Source organism: Onychomys torridus, chromosome 15, assembly GCF_903995425.1.
Source record: "Onychomys torridus chromosome 15, mOncTor1.1, whole genome shotgun sequence".
NCBI lineage: Eukaryota > Metazoa > Chordata > Mammalia > Rodentia > Cricetidae > Onychomys > Onychomys torridus.
This window is the reverse complement of record NC_050457.1, coordinates 45,928,641-45,946,303: the sequence shown is the minus strand read 5'-3', so window position 1 is coordinate 45,946,303 and position 17,663 is coordinate 45,928,641. Positions and strand designations below refer to the sequence as shown.

General features: G+C 42.2%; 1 protein-coding gene across 3 annotated transcripts in view; it reads right to left on the bottom strand.

Moving 5' to 3' along the window:
- The window catches only part of Dab2 (DAB adaptor protein 2), a 56,085-nt gene extending 39,474 nt beyond the window's left edge, over positions 1-16,611 (bottom strand). The window contains exon 1 of one of the 3 annotated variants that reach the window (XM_036207176.1): positions 16,251-16,611. The gene's annotated coding sequence lies outside the window, so the exon portion shown is untranslated. The remainder of the gene's footprint in view (positions 1-16,250) is intronic. The other 2 variants (XM_036207175.1, XM_036207177.1) reach the window with 2 other exon arrangements.
- Between the last annotated feature and the right edge of the window lie 1,052 nt (positions 16,612-17,663).

The following is a 17,663-nucleotide window of genomic DNA, read 5'->3' as shown; positions in this document are numbered from 1 at the left end:
GGTTGCATAATCTCAACAAGGAGGGAAATGTATGGAAGTATTTCCGAGAACTAAGATGTCCCAGGAAATGAAGGCAGAGCTCAGCGGCTTTCTCTTCTGGTTGTAAATTTCTAAGAACCTTAAGAATTACCTTATTCTGTACAAATTTCAAAAAGTTTATTCCAGAGTTCAGCAATAGGCTGAATATATACATATATATGTATATACACACATATGTGAATATACATATGTGTAGTCATTCTTAGGTCAACACATTAAGTTAAACCCTCTCTTCTAGAAGTGTAATTATTCCAGAGTTGAGGAGGAAAGAGATTCCAGTTGTACAAAACCAGTTTATCTGCTGGGCGTGGTGGCATATGCCTTTCTCTAATCCCAGCACTTGGAAGATAGAGGCAGGCAGAGCTGTGAGTTCCAGGCCAACTAGGGCTACACAGTGAGACTCTCTCAAAACAAAATGAAACAGAATAACCAAAACAACAGAACACACACACACACATACCTACACACACACACACACACATACACACACACACACACACACACACACACACACACCATAGCCCCGTGCTTTCCTATGATAAATAGATTGGATAAAGTGCTTCTTTCTCTGGCTGTTGAATGCTTACCCTTCTGACCAGGTTTGTTACCTCCTTGGGATCCCAGGAACTAACCAACCATGGGGGTCTACTTAGTGTATAGTTCCTGTACAGGATGAACTGGTAACAGTGCCTCTATTGAAGGCCTCTTAGCTGGACTTCAACTGAGACCTCTTAGCCATTGATGATCTAGATATCCCTGTTTATGTTGAACTAAAAGGGCTTCTGGTTTGAGCACACAGAAATGCCAACCTCAGTGAGTCACTTTTAATTGGTTAGTAAAAAATGCAGTGTTTAAACAAATGTTCATTAGCCTGAATGCTCTTTCAAAGCACTGTCCTCCACTCTTTGAATTTCTAATGACAAGTTGCAAGATTCTATACCTGTTAAGCAAATAGTACTTCCATATTTACAAAAAAAAAGGGGGGGGGGGTGAGGAGGAATCATGGATTAGACTGGAGTTTCCATTTGTAGCCTTTCTTCATGGTCCATCTTAAGCTCACCAATTCAAAGTAACTTCAGGTGATCTGCAAGTATTAGCTGAAGTCTTCTCTCCATGGTAGCATCTGATTTGCCTCGGCTTTTTTTGTAGGCACTTTTAGTATCAAAGAATGCGATTCCATGATTTGTTGTTTCCTTAGCTGAACTCTATAGCCCTATTCAATGAGAAATCTCCTTTGAAAGTTATTATTAAGTCCCTAATCCAATCTTTATTAAAAAAAAAAGTCTCAAAAGTATAGACAAGAAAGTCCAGGCAGATTCTCCAAGGTTGTGATGGAGCTTTCCAAATGCCACAGAGACTGAGTGAAATCCGGAATTGGTGAATGTTTACAGTTACTGCTAACAGTGTCTTTGGTAAGTTACATTTTGTGGAAACATGAAATAATTAGCTCCACCAGAAAAAGCAGAGAGACAAAAAGTTTGCTTTGTCCTTCTAAAACAAGCAAAATTCTAATTTCAAGAAAATGACTAAGCCAGGCACATGCCTGTAATCCCAGCACTTGGGAGGCAGAGGCAGGCAGATCTCTGTGAGTTCAAGGCCAGCCTGGGCAACCAAGTGAGTTCCAGGAAAGGCGCAAAGCTACACAGAGAAACCCTGTCTCAAAAAACAAAACAAAAAGAAAGAAAGAAAGAAAGAAAGAAAGAAAGAAAGAAAGAAAGAAAGAAAGAAAGAAAAGAAAATGACGACATGGATATGAAAAAAGCTTCTTTCCTGGAATCAGTCTCTCTCAGTTTGGGGTTCTCCACCCTAAATTCCACTCTACACTTACTCTTTGATCTAAGAAATTTCCTTAGGAGAGAAAAACAGTTGGTCGTGTACTTGCCTAACATGCATAAGGCCCTGTGTTCAGTCTGTAGCATTGCTAAAGCAGTGTGGCAGTGCACATCTGTACTCTTACTCTCTCTCTAGAAGGAAGAAGATCAGAAGTTCAACAGCTGCTGGGCATGGTGATGCACGCCTTTAATCCCAGCAGTAGGGGAGCATAGGCAGGTGGATCTCTGAGTCTGAGGCCAGCCTGGTCTACAAAGTGAGTTCCAGGACAGCCAGGATGGTTACACAGAGAAACCCTATCTCAAACAAACAAACAAACAAACGAACAAACAAACAGAAGAGGAGGAGGAGGAGGAAAAAGAAGTTCAACAGCCTTCTCAGCTACATAGTGACTTTGAGACCAGTCAGAGCAACATACAACCCTGTTTAAATAGGGGGTGCATCCCTTTGAATATGCCTCTGATACATACCAGGAAGGCAAATCATATAATTAATCTGTACTCCTACTGTGTGGTGGGAATTCTCTTAGAGCTTGGGTATGTCCATGGGCAAAATATAGATCTCTTTCCTGACAAATCTGCACTATTGCAGAAGGAAAAACAAAAGTAAATGGAGTATACGTTTCTGAAGGGGATAAATGTTCTGTTAAGGAAAAGCAGAGCAGCCCAGGAACTTGGCAGAGTATCTCTGGGGATAGTTTGGAGGTATCAAATGTTCCCTACACACCAGAATGTTCTCATGCAATTCTTTGGTATCGTTATTCCTATTTGATGGGAAAAACTCACTTGCAAGAATTAAGCATCTATGCTTCTGATGCTTTTGCCTCAAACTTTGCCTTGGAGCAACACAGGTAAAAGAAAAGATTAAACCAGACCCCACCCCCCACCCCCAAGGCTGGGTGCAGTTTGTACAGAAAATCTATCTGAGAAAGAAGAATTCTTAGCAAGGAATAAAGAGTATTTATATCAGCTGAGCAAGGATACAGAACTGGGTGCTCGTGATGGCAGGGGAAAGGTTGAGAGTCAGGTCAAGCTGGATTATGGTAATCTTACAGCACTCTATTTTGTCTAGACAGTACTGGGGAGACTTTGAGGTTGAGTGATGGCGTCTAGGTTGGGGTAGTGACAAATCTGAGTACTTGCAGCAAGGCATCAAAGAGTCAGATAGCTTTGTAGTATGATAGCTGCATGGACGTGCCACTTTGAGTGATTCAACACTGCCGGTTTCTTTTATTTAAATACTTGGCTAATCTTCTGGGAAGAAGCCTTTTCATCAAAAGGTTAAGGTCTAACAATCTCAAATGTCAGATTCAAGGTCATCCCTTCCAGATGAGCAATGATGCCAGTGACCCTCAAACTTCAAATAAACTGTGTCCTAAATGTGGCTTTCATAGAAGCCAAAGGCCATTATATATTATGCCCTTTATTCTATGACCCATCTTATCTTTAAAAAGAAGTCTCCTTAATGCCTATTTTAGAAATGAAATGACATTTTGAAGTGTCAACTTAGGAAACAAAGCAAGGACATCTTTTGTCAAAGGGAGCTATGGACCAAAATAAGGACATCACTGTGACTTATTCAAAGCAGTATGTTTTCCCATTCTGTGTTTCTTATGTAACTATTGAGAATCTAGAAACACTAGTACTAAGGAAGGGCAGGCCATTGCTAATTCTTATGTAGTTAGAGTGTGACATCAGGGTGGCATGTGCTTTTATTTTTAAAACTATATTTCCCGGGGATGTGTTAATGTATCAGATAGCAATATTTAAAATTCTGGCACAATTTGGAGCATTGAAATGATGGAGCATGTACCTAGGATGCTAGTGAGCATGAGGGACTGGGATTGCTCTTTAGCACCCAAGAAAGACAATTAGGTAAGTGTCTTAGGATTCAGTGACACCCACCAAGAACATCTGGATGTGTCTAGAGCAGTGCCCATAGCCAGTCTGCAATAATGTCACCATTGGACACCATTTAACTGATGCCTATCTAAAGCTGCTAGGAAAAGGTTATTTTTTAAATTTATTTTATTCTGATTTATCAATATGTCCTATGTGTGTGTGTGTGAGTTTGAACACATGTGTGCAAATGCCTGGGGAGGCCAGAAGACACATAGGATTGATTCCTAGTAACTAGAGTCACAGGTGTTCGTGAGTTGCTGGATATGGCTGCCAGGGTCTGAACTTCGGTTGAATAAGCAAGTATCTTAACTGCTGAGCGGTAAATTTTGAATCAAATAATTCAACTTTGAAAAATTGCTTTTATGGTGGGATTTTGAAGCTAGTTAGGCTATGACCTGTTCTTGGTTTCCAGCTATGTTTTTAGATACACTGGGAGCAGTGTAGAGAGTAATGAGCTGGCAGTCTGGTGCCATCAGCATTTTAGAAAGGCTAGTGGAAACTGCATCTTAAATCACAGTCCAGCTGCACAAGCAAATTTTAAAAATTAAATTTCTCACTGGGTGTGGTGGCTTATGTCTATGATCCCAACAACAGAGTCGGGTGGGACCAGCTAAGGCAGAAAGAGGACAGCTTGAACTACATAGTAATTTCCAGACCATCCTGAGCTATGGCACCAGACCCTGTCTCAAAAAAATGCAAAGAAAAACAAAATAAATAAATTTAAGTTTCTCTCATTGGGGCAGAAATTATGTTAAGTCAAAGCAGTTATCAGCCCTGACCTTTAAGCAGTTATCAGCCCTGACCTTTAGGCCATCCATATTTAATTTTAATTGGCTATTTAATAAACAGTTTGGTGGACATATATAGGTTTTGAAACAAAGGGAGAATGAAAAGTTATTCTTGGATGAAAAGCTGTCCATGGCCTGGAAGCCATGAAATATAACTGTTATTAGCCAGGGGGTGGGGGTGGGGGTGGGTGTTACATCCACCAGGTAAAGCAGGTCTTGGAGTGGCGAGATTGGATACTCCAATGACAGAAGTTAAACCAATGGGTTAGAAATACCACATCAGGGTTGGGGATTTAGCTCAGTGGTAGAGCGCTTGCCTAGCAAGCGCAAGGCCCTGGGTTCAATCCTCAGCTCAAAAAAAAAAAAGGTAAAGAAATACCACATCAGTTGGAGAATTTTAGTAACACCTTGTCTGTCTTTCTCAGGACCTGAGTAGATATAAAAAAGGGGCACATGTGGATCATGCCCATTATAAATTACCATAAAGTTAGAACAAGGTTCAGAACTGTTTTACTTATACTAATAGATAAAGGGAAGCTAAAAATTTCCTGTTATGCTCAGTCTATAGCAAATTACAAGTAAGTCATAGATGAGAGGGGCTTGAGTTATTTACTCTTCTGGCCATTAAGCTATTTATTGAATACCTACTATGTTCCAAGCATTGTAGTATGCTAGGTATAAAATGACAAAGAAGAAACAGTCTTTACTCTTAAGGTACTTGTAGCATAGGATAGGAAAATGCTCATTAGAATTGATGTTAAAACCAGGTGATGGTGTCACATGCCTTTAATCCCAGCACTCAGGAGGCAGAGCTAGGCGGATCTCTGTGAGTTCAAGGCCAGCCTGGGCTACCAGGTGAGTTCCAGGAAAGGCACAAAGCTACACAGGGAAACCCTGTCTCAAAAAACCAAAAGAAAATCTTTGCTGTCAACATTTAGTAAGAAAAAAATGTAATACTACTTCAAGAAATTCTATATGCATTGATCTCTTATTGATATGAATATTGGTACAAGACCATGTTAATGTATAAACTATCTCTCCCAACAATTTCCGAATGTCCTGCAGTCCTACTGCAATCTCAAGGAACACTTTTGTGGCAATGACTTCTGGAAGGAAGAACTGTGCAAGACAGGGTCATTAAAAGTATCTGTGGTGTTTTCTATAAAATTAATTTAAAATCTAAAGTTCTGACTCATAGCTAACTTCATAAACAAACAGAAGGAAACATTACATTCATCTGGCAATGTTTCACCACTGGAGAAACATGAATGACTCAGAGGAGATGTCAGTGTCTACATCTTAGTACCAAACATGTTACTGGATCCTAAAGTCTCAAGAAAGTCATTTTTGTATGAGGCAAACTCCTCATTTCAATGAAAGAGCTATCAGGAAAATGTAACCTTCTCTCCTTCCCGCTCCCCTGAGCTAGCTTTGGTTCAAGGGCACTACCTAGTTATAAAAGCATTAACCTCATGTTATGACAATCTTTATCAAGAAGGTAGTCTACCCTGGCACCTCATAGAAGCTTCTACAGACGCTGGCTGCAGGAAGCCTCTGCATCCAGACTCTTAAACAGATCATGACTGCATCCATTATTCTATAGAGTTCTCACACAAGAAGCTGTGTTAGCCTCACTGTACACGGGCTGGGAAGAGACTTAATAGAATTTATTGTCTACCTGGATGTGCCTACAACATCTACAAGAGTATTATCTGTAGCTTGGAATGAAACAGATGTCATCCTAGATTGTTCACATATCTACTTAATCTGGCAAAATTCTGACTCACTGTTTTTCACAGTTGTCTTTTATTTTCATGCTTCTCATTCTCCCACTTCTCTTATGCTTTACTGAGTTCCAGTATTTCTCCCCAACCTTGCTTCATTGTCACATTACTTGCTATGTGTACCTGGCTCATGGGATATTGTACTTTACCTTCTCTACACAGGCACTAGGCTATTCCTTAATATACTGAAAATATTTAAAGTCAAAAAGTACAATGATTAAATACTTTCCATCTTTTCAAAGAATTCCAATGATAAACCAAGTGTTGTTTTTTGTTTTGTTTTGTTTTGTTTTTCAGAGCTGAGGACTGAACCCAGGGCTTTGCACTTGCTAGGCAAGCTCTCAATCACTGAGCTAAATCCCCAACCCAATAAGCCAAGTTTTTTAAGTGACTCTAGTTGTACCAGGTCACCTTTTATGGAGGCATTATGTAGAAGTGCTTACTGGATTAGCCTTCCTGATTTTGTGTTAATCAAGCTCATTATCTTCGTTTGCACTTGAGCTGAGCTTCAGAGTCCCTAATCAGGTTTCAGACATATGAATCCATAGCCACTAGCTTTCTAGATGAGCCATTGTTTTCTGTAACAGAGATATGGTTGCCCCATGCTTTCCATGCTTCTGATGCCGCCGTCTTAGCCTACATCCCTGGTTGCCGTCTCCCACTTAAATACCAATCTGTCGTTCAAGGTCTACTCAAGGTGTATGGTCTCAGAAGTCTCTACTGGTCTCTTACTCACTGTATCATCTTCCCACAGTGACCATGACCTATTGTTGCTCTCTGACTCATGTAGAATTCTTCCCTCAACTGAATAAAACTTTTGAGGTGAGGGAATTAGTTACTCTACTTTTCTAAGCTTTTTGGAGTCTGTTAAAGAGCATAGTGCTTTAAAACACTAAGACTAATGCACAGATGGGAGGTTGTGGTACGTGCTTCTAATTCCAGCACTGGAGATCGGGGGTTGGGCAGGTCAATGGCAGAAAAGACTGGTGAGTTTGAGTCCAGCTCATATTATACAGTGAACTGGAGGCTCACCTGAGCTGCACTGTTTCAAACAAATCAAAATAAATAATGACAGCAATACTGATTTTCCCTTTGCTCCTTAATATTAAATCAGGCAAATCTTTGCCCTACTTTGCTGGTAGGATTTTCTTCAACTGCACTCATACTCATCTTGCTAGAATGGACAGGTTAACTTGCCTGAATTAACATGTTTTTCTGCTTAAATGAAGAGATCCTCTTAGCAAATAAAGATCTGACTTCCATGACTAATGTCCTCCGTGCTTTCCTTTATACATTATCATCTCTTGGCTCTCCACCTGTACTCTCGGGGTATGAGAGAATGGAGCTATTTGAGCATACCTCGTTCTCTCCCACCTACGCAATTCCCTTGTCTCCTTCCTACATCTTTTCTCATTTTACCTTTGCATATTTGACTTCCTTTAGTCCCTTACAGTCTGATTCTATTATTACAACCACTGTCTTTTTTGTCTTCATCTGAACCAATATAAATACCCTACACCGTTCAATTGAAACAAATTTCTGTTGGTTGATTATCATTTTCTCTAAGTTTCTTTTATTTTTGTCAACAGGATTTCACTATGTTGCCCAGGCTGGCCTTGAACTCAAGTTCTTTCTTGCTTCTTCTCCCTTAGTGCTGGGACCATAGACATGTGCTGCTATATGGGCATTTTCTCTCTCTCTCTCTCTCTCTCTCTCTCTCTCTCTCTCTCTCTCTCTCTCTCCCCCCAGTCCTGACTGTCCTAGAAATCACTGTGTAGAACAGGTTACCCTAGAACTCACAGATATATGCCTTTCTCTGTCTCCCAGCACTGGGATTAAAGACACAAGCCACACCCAGCTAAATTTTTTTTGTGGTTTGTAATTAGCATGCGTCTACTAACATGCATAAGGTAAATAGCTGCATCCAATTTTGAATTTCAACCAATGTTTAGTTATTATAACCCCAGACAGCTAAATAAATCATAATTGCATTCCCAAGAGGTTTTGGGCAATCAACATCTGTGCATCAAGTTATACTTCAGAAGATAATTTGGATACTAAATAAAATTAGTTATTTTTCTAATTCAAATCTGTCTATCCATCCATCCACCCACCCATCCATCTATCCATCTATCCATCCGTCTATTATCTATGTATCTATGTATCTATTTATCTACCTACCTACCTACCTACCTACCTACCTACCTACTTACCAATATAGATGTTTTCTGAAGAATCCTACCTATAATTCAACCTTTGCCCTGGTAGAAATCAATATTGAATATCATTAACTATTGATAGAAGAATCGTGTTATCAGCTATACATTTGTTTTACACTTCAAAATGGGGGTGCATTTATAATGTTTAATTTTGGAGGAGCTGGGGAACAAACAAATCTGATAACAATAGCAACAAAATCAGTGGTGGTGTAAGTAAAGCACAGCTAAGAGTTTCCCTGCTCAAACTACAGAGATTGGAAGACCTACTGGGTATATATGATTTCTGATCCTAACTCAGGGAACAGTGAAAAACTCCTCACTATTCAACACCTCTGACAGTTGCAAATGCATCTGGCTTATTTCTACAACACTAAAAGATAGCATAAAACCATATTAACATATGAATTATGTATCATAGAATATCAGAACAGACTTTGGTCCTAACCAGAACAGTTTAAAACATAAATGTAAAAACTGGGTGTGATCTTGCATACCTATGCAGCCCTTGGGGGTCTGAAACAGAAGGATGAGAAGCCCAGCTTGGGCTACTGAGTGAGAGCTGTCTTATAAAGAAAGTTGAGAGAAAAGGAAGGGAGGGAGAGAGAGAGGGATGAATGGAGGGAGGGAGATAGAGAAGGTCATAGGGAAAGTCATAGGGAGGGTGGGAGAAGGAAGAGAGGGAGAGAGAGAGAGAGAGAAAGGACAAAGAAAAACAAGGTTATGTAGGAGAGCATCTATGCCCAATATGGACACAGGAAAGAAAGGGTTACTTTTCATGTTCCTGATTTTTAGGTATAGATTAACTCTAGACTTAAAGAAACTCTTTTTCCCCGACCATGAAAAAAAAAAAAAAATGGAACCATGAAAGCATTTGTCGGTCCCTTCTGGATTATGAAATATTGCCATATTCTACTGCTTGACCCCCATGTTTAATGGTTTCAAAATATGAAAGAAAGTTGGTTTAACTCTCAGCCTCAATGCGTTCAGCAACAGAATTTGGCTTATCTACAATTCACCATCAACAAGAATAAGACCATTTTCCAGCATTAGCCCAGATAATTAATTCACCGAGGATGGCAGTTACAGAACAGTCGCTCATCTGCGTCAGCAGTCATTCTCAGGAACTTTCCACTTCCCTTCAGTTGTAACTTTGAGGAAAAATGAAATTCAGATGCTATACCTCTTGTGTTACAGCAGAGCTGGTTTGTGGACATGGTCGTTTGTAGTTCAGAGCCTGTGCTCTGAACCACTAACCTTGTCCATCTCAGAACCAGAATTCTCTACTACTCTATTTCCAGATGACACCCAGTGTGCTTCAGTCAGAGTTGGGATCTCTACATATTCCAGTCATTCTTAACTACTGTTTTGCAAGGTGAATGTGGTAACTAAGGGTTAGGGAAATTGAACAGTTTTTTTTTTTTTTTTAAACTGGAAATCAAATCTAGAGCTTTGTACATACTTAGTAAGAGGTCTACCAATAAGCCACATGCCTGGCTTTTAGTAGTATTTCTGAGAAATGCCAGGGCTGCCATTCCATTGCAAGTTGGCAGAACTCTAGATTTTGTATGTATGGTCTCACCTGATGCAGACTTCTTCCTTAATTTCTACTCACTGGAGTGGTTGTTTCTCCACTGCCAACTCAGCACCATGCATTAGGTTCTTCGTAACTATTCAGAGACAACTATGTGGAGCAAGCTGATCATACTGGAGCTAAGAAATGGAGACCTCTTTTTCTGAGATAAGTAACCCATGCTGGACTCAAACTCACTGCAGAATGCTGATGCCCTTTAACTTCTGGTCTTCCCACCTCCACATCCCCAATGCTGGGATTAATTGCATGAGCCACAAGTAGTTCAGAATAGGGACTTATGCATGTTACATAAATACTCTAGCAAATGGGTTATATTCGCAGCCCAGATTTTTTGTTTTATTACAAGTTGTGTATAATGAAAGTTAAATGGGGGAATGGATTGCTCCTTCTTAAGACACAGTTCTCTAAAACCCAAGTGCAGTAGACTTATTTACAGTGGAGGCTCCTGTCTGCACTTCTGGACATGGCATGGAAAACAAATGTAAAAGTTATGTGGGCTAGAGAAAACCAGCTGGTTTAAGGGTAATGATGTAGTTTACTGGAGTCCTTCTTAAAAATATGTTGGCTGAGACAGTCTCCTAATAAGTGGAGATTAATTATACTCTTTAAAAACCTCAGCCTAGGTGAAAGGATTTAGAAGTGAGGCAATGTGGTAAAACTAAGGATTATACTCATTTTCCTCGGATCAAGAAAGCTATGGGTAAAACATTGTAGGTATGTGCTTTCTCATCTTTTTTGCAACCCAAGATGCAGCTAAACATAATTATATTTAAATAGTTTTGCTCTACTATTTCTATGACTGTAGGAATTGAAGTACGTTGTTATGTTTTCCATTGAATGACTGAATCATAAAGCTGAATTACAAATGTTGCTCTTAGATCAAATAAAAGGTTTGTAGAACATAGCTGGGCAAGGCCTCCTGCCAACTTGGTTCAATCAATCTGGAGTGGAGACCACACTCTGCGAAACCTTCTAGCTGTGAAACATACACCCACCAAGTGTCTAATCCTGAAAGGGTGACTTCAGTTTTTATGAATCTGCTTACAAGTGGCAGTTTATATGTCCTCTGAAGATCCTAGTATATTTCAACCTCATGTATTACATCATATTACTAAGGAAAACAGACTAGTTTTTTACCAAGAGAAATATCTTAAACCTTCCCTCTGTCACTCAAGCTTCTTCGAGGTTTAACAGCATTTTAATTTCATTTTCTTTCTTTTCTGTGATGTTGGGGGTTGAATCCAGGATTTTATACACATAGGGACCTGCTCCACCCTTGCAACACACTCTTACTTCTTACAGTATTATAGATCCAACATTCTAGAACTCTTACTTCCTATTTTTCCCTTACCCTTTTCTCCGACATTTCTTGAAAGTCTAAGAGATGGTTGCCATACTTTCTGCTTCCTGGTCACTTCCCTAGAACTAAACATTAAGTTGGCATGTTCCATTACTGAGAATTCTTACCAGCTTACATCAGCCAAAGGTCATTTAACCCTGGCTAGTTTGTGCAGGTTATAAGAGGAACAGAAATTGCCAAGCAACTTCTATACAGAGGTAATAACTGAAACTGTATTAGCTGTCATGTGTTGTTATCTAGATGATATAAGAGCTAGCAAAGATTAGAAGTTTGTACTGGAATTAAAATAAGTTTGAGGGGTGAGGAAAGGGCAATATGAGTAGAGAGGGATTCTGCTTTACTGACTGGTTTCCATTTTTAGGCCAGGAAGCAATTTGTTCTGATTCTGCTCACCCTAGAGAGGCAAGTTTCCTTCCAGGGTGGTAGAAAGATGCAGGAAGGGAATAACCATGGCAACCTGCCCAGCTATGTGGGCCATGATAGTATTGGGGCCCCAATGTCCTGGCCTGATCTCTAGGTTAGTCAGGGTGGTCCCTCTCTTTCCCACTTCCTTGGCTAGAATGCTGACTTCAGAAGAAGGAGCATTCTCTCTCTGTAGGGAGTCTGAGAGAGTGTGGGGAAGATTTAAAGGAGACCAGAGGTCATTCTGACCAAACCAAATGGCAGGCCTCCACACTGAGAACAGAGAGTGACTGTCTGTTCTAGCGTGAACGCATGCAAACACACAGGTTTTCTTAGTATTGAGTTCTTGAATGATTAACATTTTCAGATAGGTGAATGGCATTCAGTTGTGATTAAGAAAGTCTCCATTTGCTTTCAGTGGTCACAAAGACACCCAATTCAGGTTGTTCAGGGAGCAGAAACAAACAGACAAACAGAATAAAGCATTCTAAAGATGTAGATTAACTTATCTCCCCAGTGTCCTTAAGCACAATATTGTTCTTCCTCAGCTAAGAAAACAGTATTACCGAGAGGTTACTCTGTGTGCTCAAGGTCGTTTTACCAGCAGTTGTGTGGATGCTTTCAACCACTACCCAGCTGTACTGTGTTAACAGGACAGATAGCAGCTAGCAAATGAGTGCACAAGATGCTGGCCCTTTAAGATACCCAGCATCAGCAGGTGGTGGTGCAGGCCTTTAATCCCAGCACTCAGGAGGCAGAGCCAGGAGGATCTCTGTGAGTTCGAGTCCAGCCTGGTCTACAGATCCAGATCCAGGACAGGCACCAAAACTACACAGAGAAATCCTGCCTGGAAAAACAATACAACAACAACAACAACAAAAAACAAAAACCCAAACCAAACCAAAACAAAAAGATACCCAGCATTATTTGTACCCCTCAGCAGGACTTCGGGCTTTGTCTCTATGAGGAGACCTGAAAATTTGCTTCTAACTGACATGATGAACCCACTAGGGTATCTTACCATGATTTAGGTTTCCCTTAAACACACTTATCTGATGTGAACACTAGGTCATCTAAAGGAGGCTTGGGCCAGCCTCTGCAATTCAGTCATAGTGCTAACTTGATAACAATTACAATATCCGGGGAGAATGAAAAACAAAACAAAACAGAAAAAAACATATCCGGCTGCTCAGGTATTTCATATTGCCAATCTGCTTCACATTCTAATTCTGTCCAGTGTAGGAAACCTTATACGGTAGGTCAGTTACGTAACCCCCAGGCCAGTCCTCTAGCAAGTCTTCCAGTTGAGGCAGCTTAGGCCTCTAGTGAATTCTTCTCAGCAGCCTTTTCACATATTCCAGCATGCTAGCTTTGTCTTTAAGAAAAGGGACGATCAATTCCCCAGTGGAGGGAAGACATGGCCTTTCCAAGCTTAGGCTCAGACTAGGAGAGAAATGAAGGAACAGGTTCCTCATGGTCTCAACCAGGAACAGTTTTCCATAATGCTTCCTGAGGGCGACAAGCCCCCCAGCAAAGCCATGTTTTCCTGGTGTTTTAAATTTTAGGTAAGAGGGGTAGGCTGAGCAAACCAGATCAGCTGGTCAGCAGCTCCCAGAAGCCTTTACACCATCACCATGCCAACACGTATCTTAAAAGCAACACCACACACACACACACACAAAGAAGTACTCATTTTTAAGCCAGGTGGTGGTGGCGCACGCCTTTAATCCCAGCACTCAGTAGGCAGAGGCAAGAGGATCTCTGTGAGTTCGAGGCCAGCCTGGGCTACAAAGCAAGATCCAGGAAAGGCGCAAAGCTACACAGAGAAACCCTGTCTCAAAAAAAAAAACAAACAAACAAACAAATAAATAAATAAACAAACAATAAACTAAAATAAAAGCAACACCCCTCACCCCCAACAAGCCGACCAAAATCCATCTAACCCATGGAGTAAGACAAGAAGCAGGCCCTAAGAAACAGGAATTTAGACTTTTAGTTTAACCCTTAAAATTATGAGTCTTTAGCAGAAGTGTGAACTCTTGGTGGTGCATGCCTATAATTCCAGGACTCAAAAGACATAGGCTAGAAGTCCAAAGTCAGCCTGGGAAGAGAGATACATTGAAACTGTGTCTCAAATCGCCAAAAGAAAAAAAAAAAAAAAAAGCGGGGGCGGGGTGGGGGAGAAAAAGAAGGAACGAACCTCTGGATTTCGTTCTTTCCTCACAAATCAGCAAGGCCCGAAAACAATGCAGTGGTTACCTTACCCTGCCTCCTTTATGTAGTCCTCAGCTGGAGATAAGCTGCCATATCAGTATCACCAGCCCCATAAACACATACACGCTAGAGGCGAAGGCTGAAGACATTCTCCCCATTCCTCTACAATCTCTCCCTTCTGGCCAGAGTTAAAATGGCATAGCTTAGTCAGGTGTGGTAGCCTCTACCTACAATCCTAGCCCTCATGAGGAGGAGGCAGGAGGAGGAGGAGGAGGAGGCAGGTGCACAGTAAGACCATCTAATCAGGGCTCAGTGGCTTTGCCAGGCATGGCCAAGGTCCTGCCTGGGCTCCTTCTCTAGAACTTCAGGGGAAAGAGGGAACATACCAGCCTAGGAACAAACAGTTTCTGGGGTAAACATTGGACAAAAGGACCGGAGTGGGAAGTAGGGAGAGAAGGGATTCGTTATTAGTAAAAAAGCAGAAGAATCCAGTGAGCTTTAGGACAAAGTGACCAAGAACGTGGAAGAAATGGTCTGTGTCTGAAATAACATGTTCCAGGAGACCACCACATCTCCTTTCTCAGGGGTTCCTGCTTGTCTCACCTTCTGAGTTTTGCTCACTGTAACATTGCTGTTCCCAGATACCAAGCTGTTCTCCTCAGGAAAGCCAGAATTGCCAACGCTCCGAAATTCTCAAGCCAGTAAACTCCTTTCAGCACTGGTGTGCCCTGCCTTAGTTCAAGGGAGTGGAGTGGTAGACGCCTGGGTAGGTGGGGTGCCTGGTAAGAGGAGGGCAGCCTAATCTAGGTCAAGAGAGCACCAGGACAAGCCATTTGGTAGCAGCAAGTCCCGAATCCTGGCTAGCCCTTCCTTTCTGAACAGCCAGTCAAAGCTTCTCGGGTGCAGAGCCCAGGCCTCAAGCTTGTAAGAAAGATGCATTATACATCCCATGAGAAGCATTTCAGTAGCCTTCTCAGGTATCTCTGGGACGTTTTGGCAAAATTTCTGCCACTACCTAGATTGAAGCTGTATCGACCTCGGTCCCCCTCCGCTCTCCTGCTTTGCCTTATTAGGGCCAGAAATATTTTCATCAAGTCACTTTATAGAGCAACAGCAACATTTACTATTCATGAAGTTGCCCTCTCCATAATTTTTAAATCTTTCCATGTGTCTGGAGTCTCATTCCTGCTCTTCTCAGTTTACAGAGTAGCTCCCTTCCTTCCAAACACAGGCTAAGAAGAAAGAGGAAAGGGTGTGGAGGGTGCCTGGGTGGAGATAACATCCAGCTTCTTTAAGTGTTTTTAATCCAGTTAAATTTCCCTTTGGGTTCAAGCAGCTCCCATCTGAAACCTACTACAGAGCTGAATTCCAGCCTCTGGATTAAGTGAAGGAGAGCTAGTAGGAAGAAATAACAGAATCAGCTCTTTGCTGCAAAGAAAACCCGCTATGTTGACGGGGACTCCAACGTTTTAACTAACACATTTCTCCCCCCTTTTCTCGAATTCTTACTTAATCCTTCCAACTAGTTTTCAATGGGCAGGAACACAGCGTTTAAACGCGTCGGGGATTGAAAACAAGTTTGTTAAGTCGCCTGGGCAGATACTTTCCTAGGAATGCTGGTGTAAGACAAAGTTCACATTTTTAGTGACCTATGCTGTCAGTCAGCAGAAAATAGCTAGCTCCTTAGAGGCACAAACCACGTCCAGCCTTTGTCACAGGGCAAAACCGAACACCCTTCAGCAGTTAATTAGGTGGTCAGCGGGCCACACCGATGTCCTCCCTGGGATGTTCCCAAATCCCTTAAAGCACTCCGCGGACAGACGGACCCACACACACACACATACACACACACACACACACGGATGGGCTCTTTAAATGTCACAGGATGGGCGTCTGGAGTCCGACCCCAAAGGTAAAATGCATTCCTTGGAAGCATTCCACAGATGTCAGGCCACAAAACCGCTGCTTTCTTTCCCCGGAGTACACGGTCCCATTTGTAAGATTCTCCCACCGCCCAAGGTCTGCAAGCCAAGACAGGGGTGGGAAGAGAGGAGCCAGCAAAGGAGAGAAGGAGATCCACAAAAATGGAGCCAAAGGGAAGGAGGATAGCAGAGCTACTCACGGGCTAGCTAGTGCCTCTGCGGAGCCAGCATGACTTCCCCGTGCCCGGAGCCTCAAGGCTGCAGCGCAGAGGACGCGGTCAGCCCCGCTTAAATAGCCGCGGGCCGGGAGCTTCGGTGCCGCGCGGCCACTCCCGGGGAGAGAGATATGGTTCTAATCAGATGCTGGCAGCTGAGGACTCCCCAGGAATGTGGCGGGATGTTTTTGCTGCCTGGGCTTGGTAACTCCCCCTCAACGTGCTACGGAGCCTTCCAAACTTAACTGTTTATTAACTTGCCTTGCAGCCACGGAGACCGGTGCCTTCTGCGCTCCGAGCGCTCTCTTGGCCAGCTGGGGGCGATCGCAGAGACCCAGAGAAAAGACTGTGCACAGCCAAGGCCAGGAGTCCCACACTAACGGGGGCCCGGGCAGGGTGCACATAAGGACAGGAAAGGGAAACTCTGAAAGGGGTGGGATCCTTAAGTTGCGTTTCACAGATCCGTTCCCTGGATTGCCACTTCAAGTGGTGTGGCACGCAAACTCATCCTAAACCGCCTGGGGCCTTTTGAACAAAGAGATGACTTAACTCCAGACTTTCCCTACATTTATGGGGGGTCCCAGGTCCGATCTGTCCTTTCTAAAGCTGAGCATGTGACTGGATTGTCACCTTTAAAGAAATTAGTGTCCCTTAATTGCAAATGTGGACGTGCTTAAATAGGATGGAACCTATGTATGCCCGTGTAAAAAAGATGTGCTTATATTGAAGTTTAATACCATGCATACATTTGCAAGACCATATTCTCCCCGTGAAATTGGTCTAAACGAAACACTTTAGCATCTAACTAATGATCTACATTTGTGATACAAGCAACTTGTATTCTGGATTTCCTTTCAGTGGCTACCCACCCACATGCAGATAACATGACTTTGTCTGCTAGTTTCTACAGCATTAAAAAAAAAAAATTCTTGCATGAAAACCTTGGGATATCGCCAGGCGGTGGTGGCACATGCCTTTAATCCCAGTGCTCGCGAGGCAGAGGCAGGCTGATGATTTCTGTGAGTTTGCGGCCAGTCTGGTCTACAGAGTGAGTTCCAGGATAGGCTCTAAAGCTACACAGAGAAACCTTGTCTATAAAAACCAAAAAACCAACCAACCAACAACAACAACAAAAACCTTGAGATATGAGAAGAAATGTTGAAAACTGTCTCTATCAATGCTCAACTGTAGATGCCAGGCAGAGCAGACCCCAGAGACCATAGGAAAGCTTGCAATTTCTTTTCTGCATATTTTAAAGTCAGGGACAGTTGTCAAATATCCATAGAAACAGTGGTGCTCCCCCCACCCCCCCAAGCAGGGTTTCTCTGTGTAGTTTTGCGCCTTTCCTGGAACTCGCTTTTGTAGACCAGGCTGGCCTCGAACTCACAAAGATCCGCC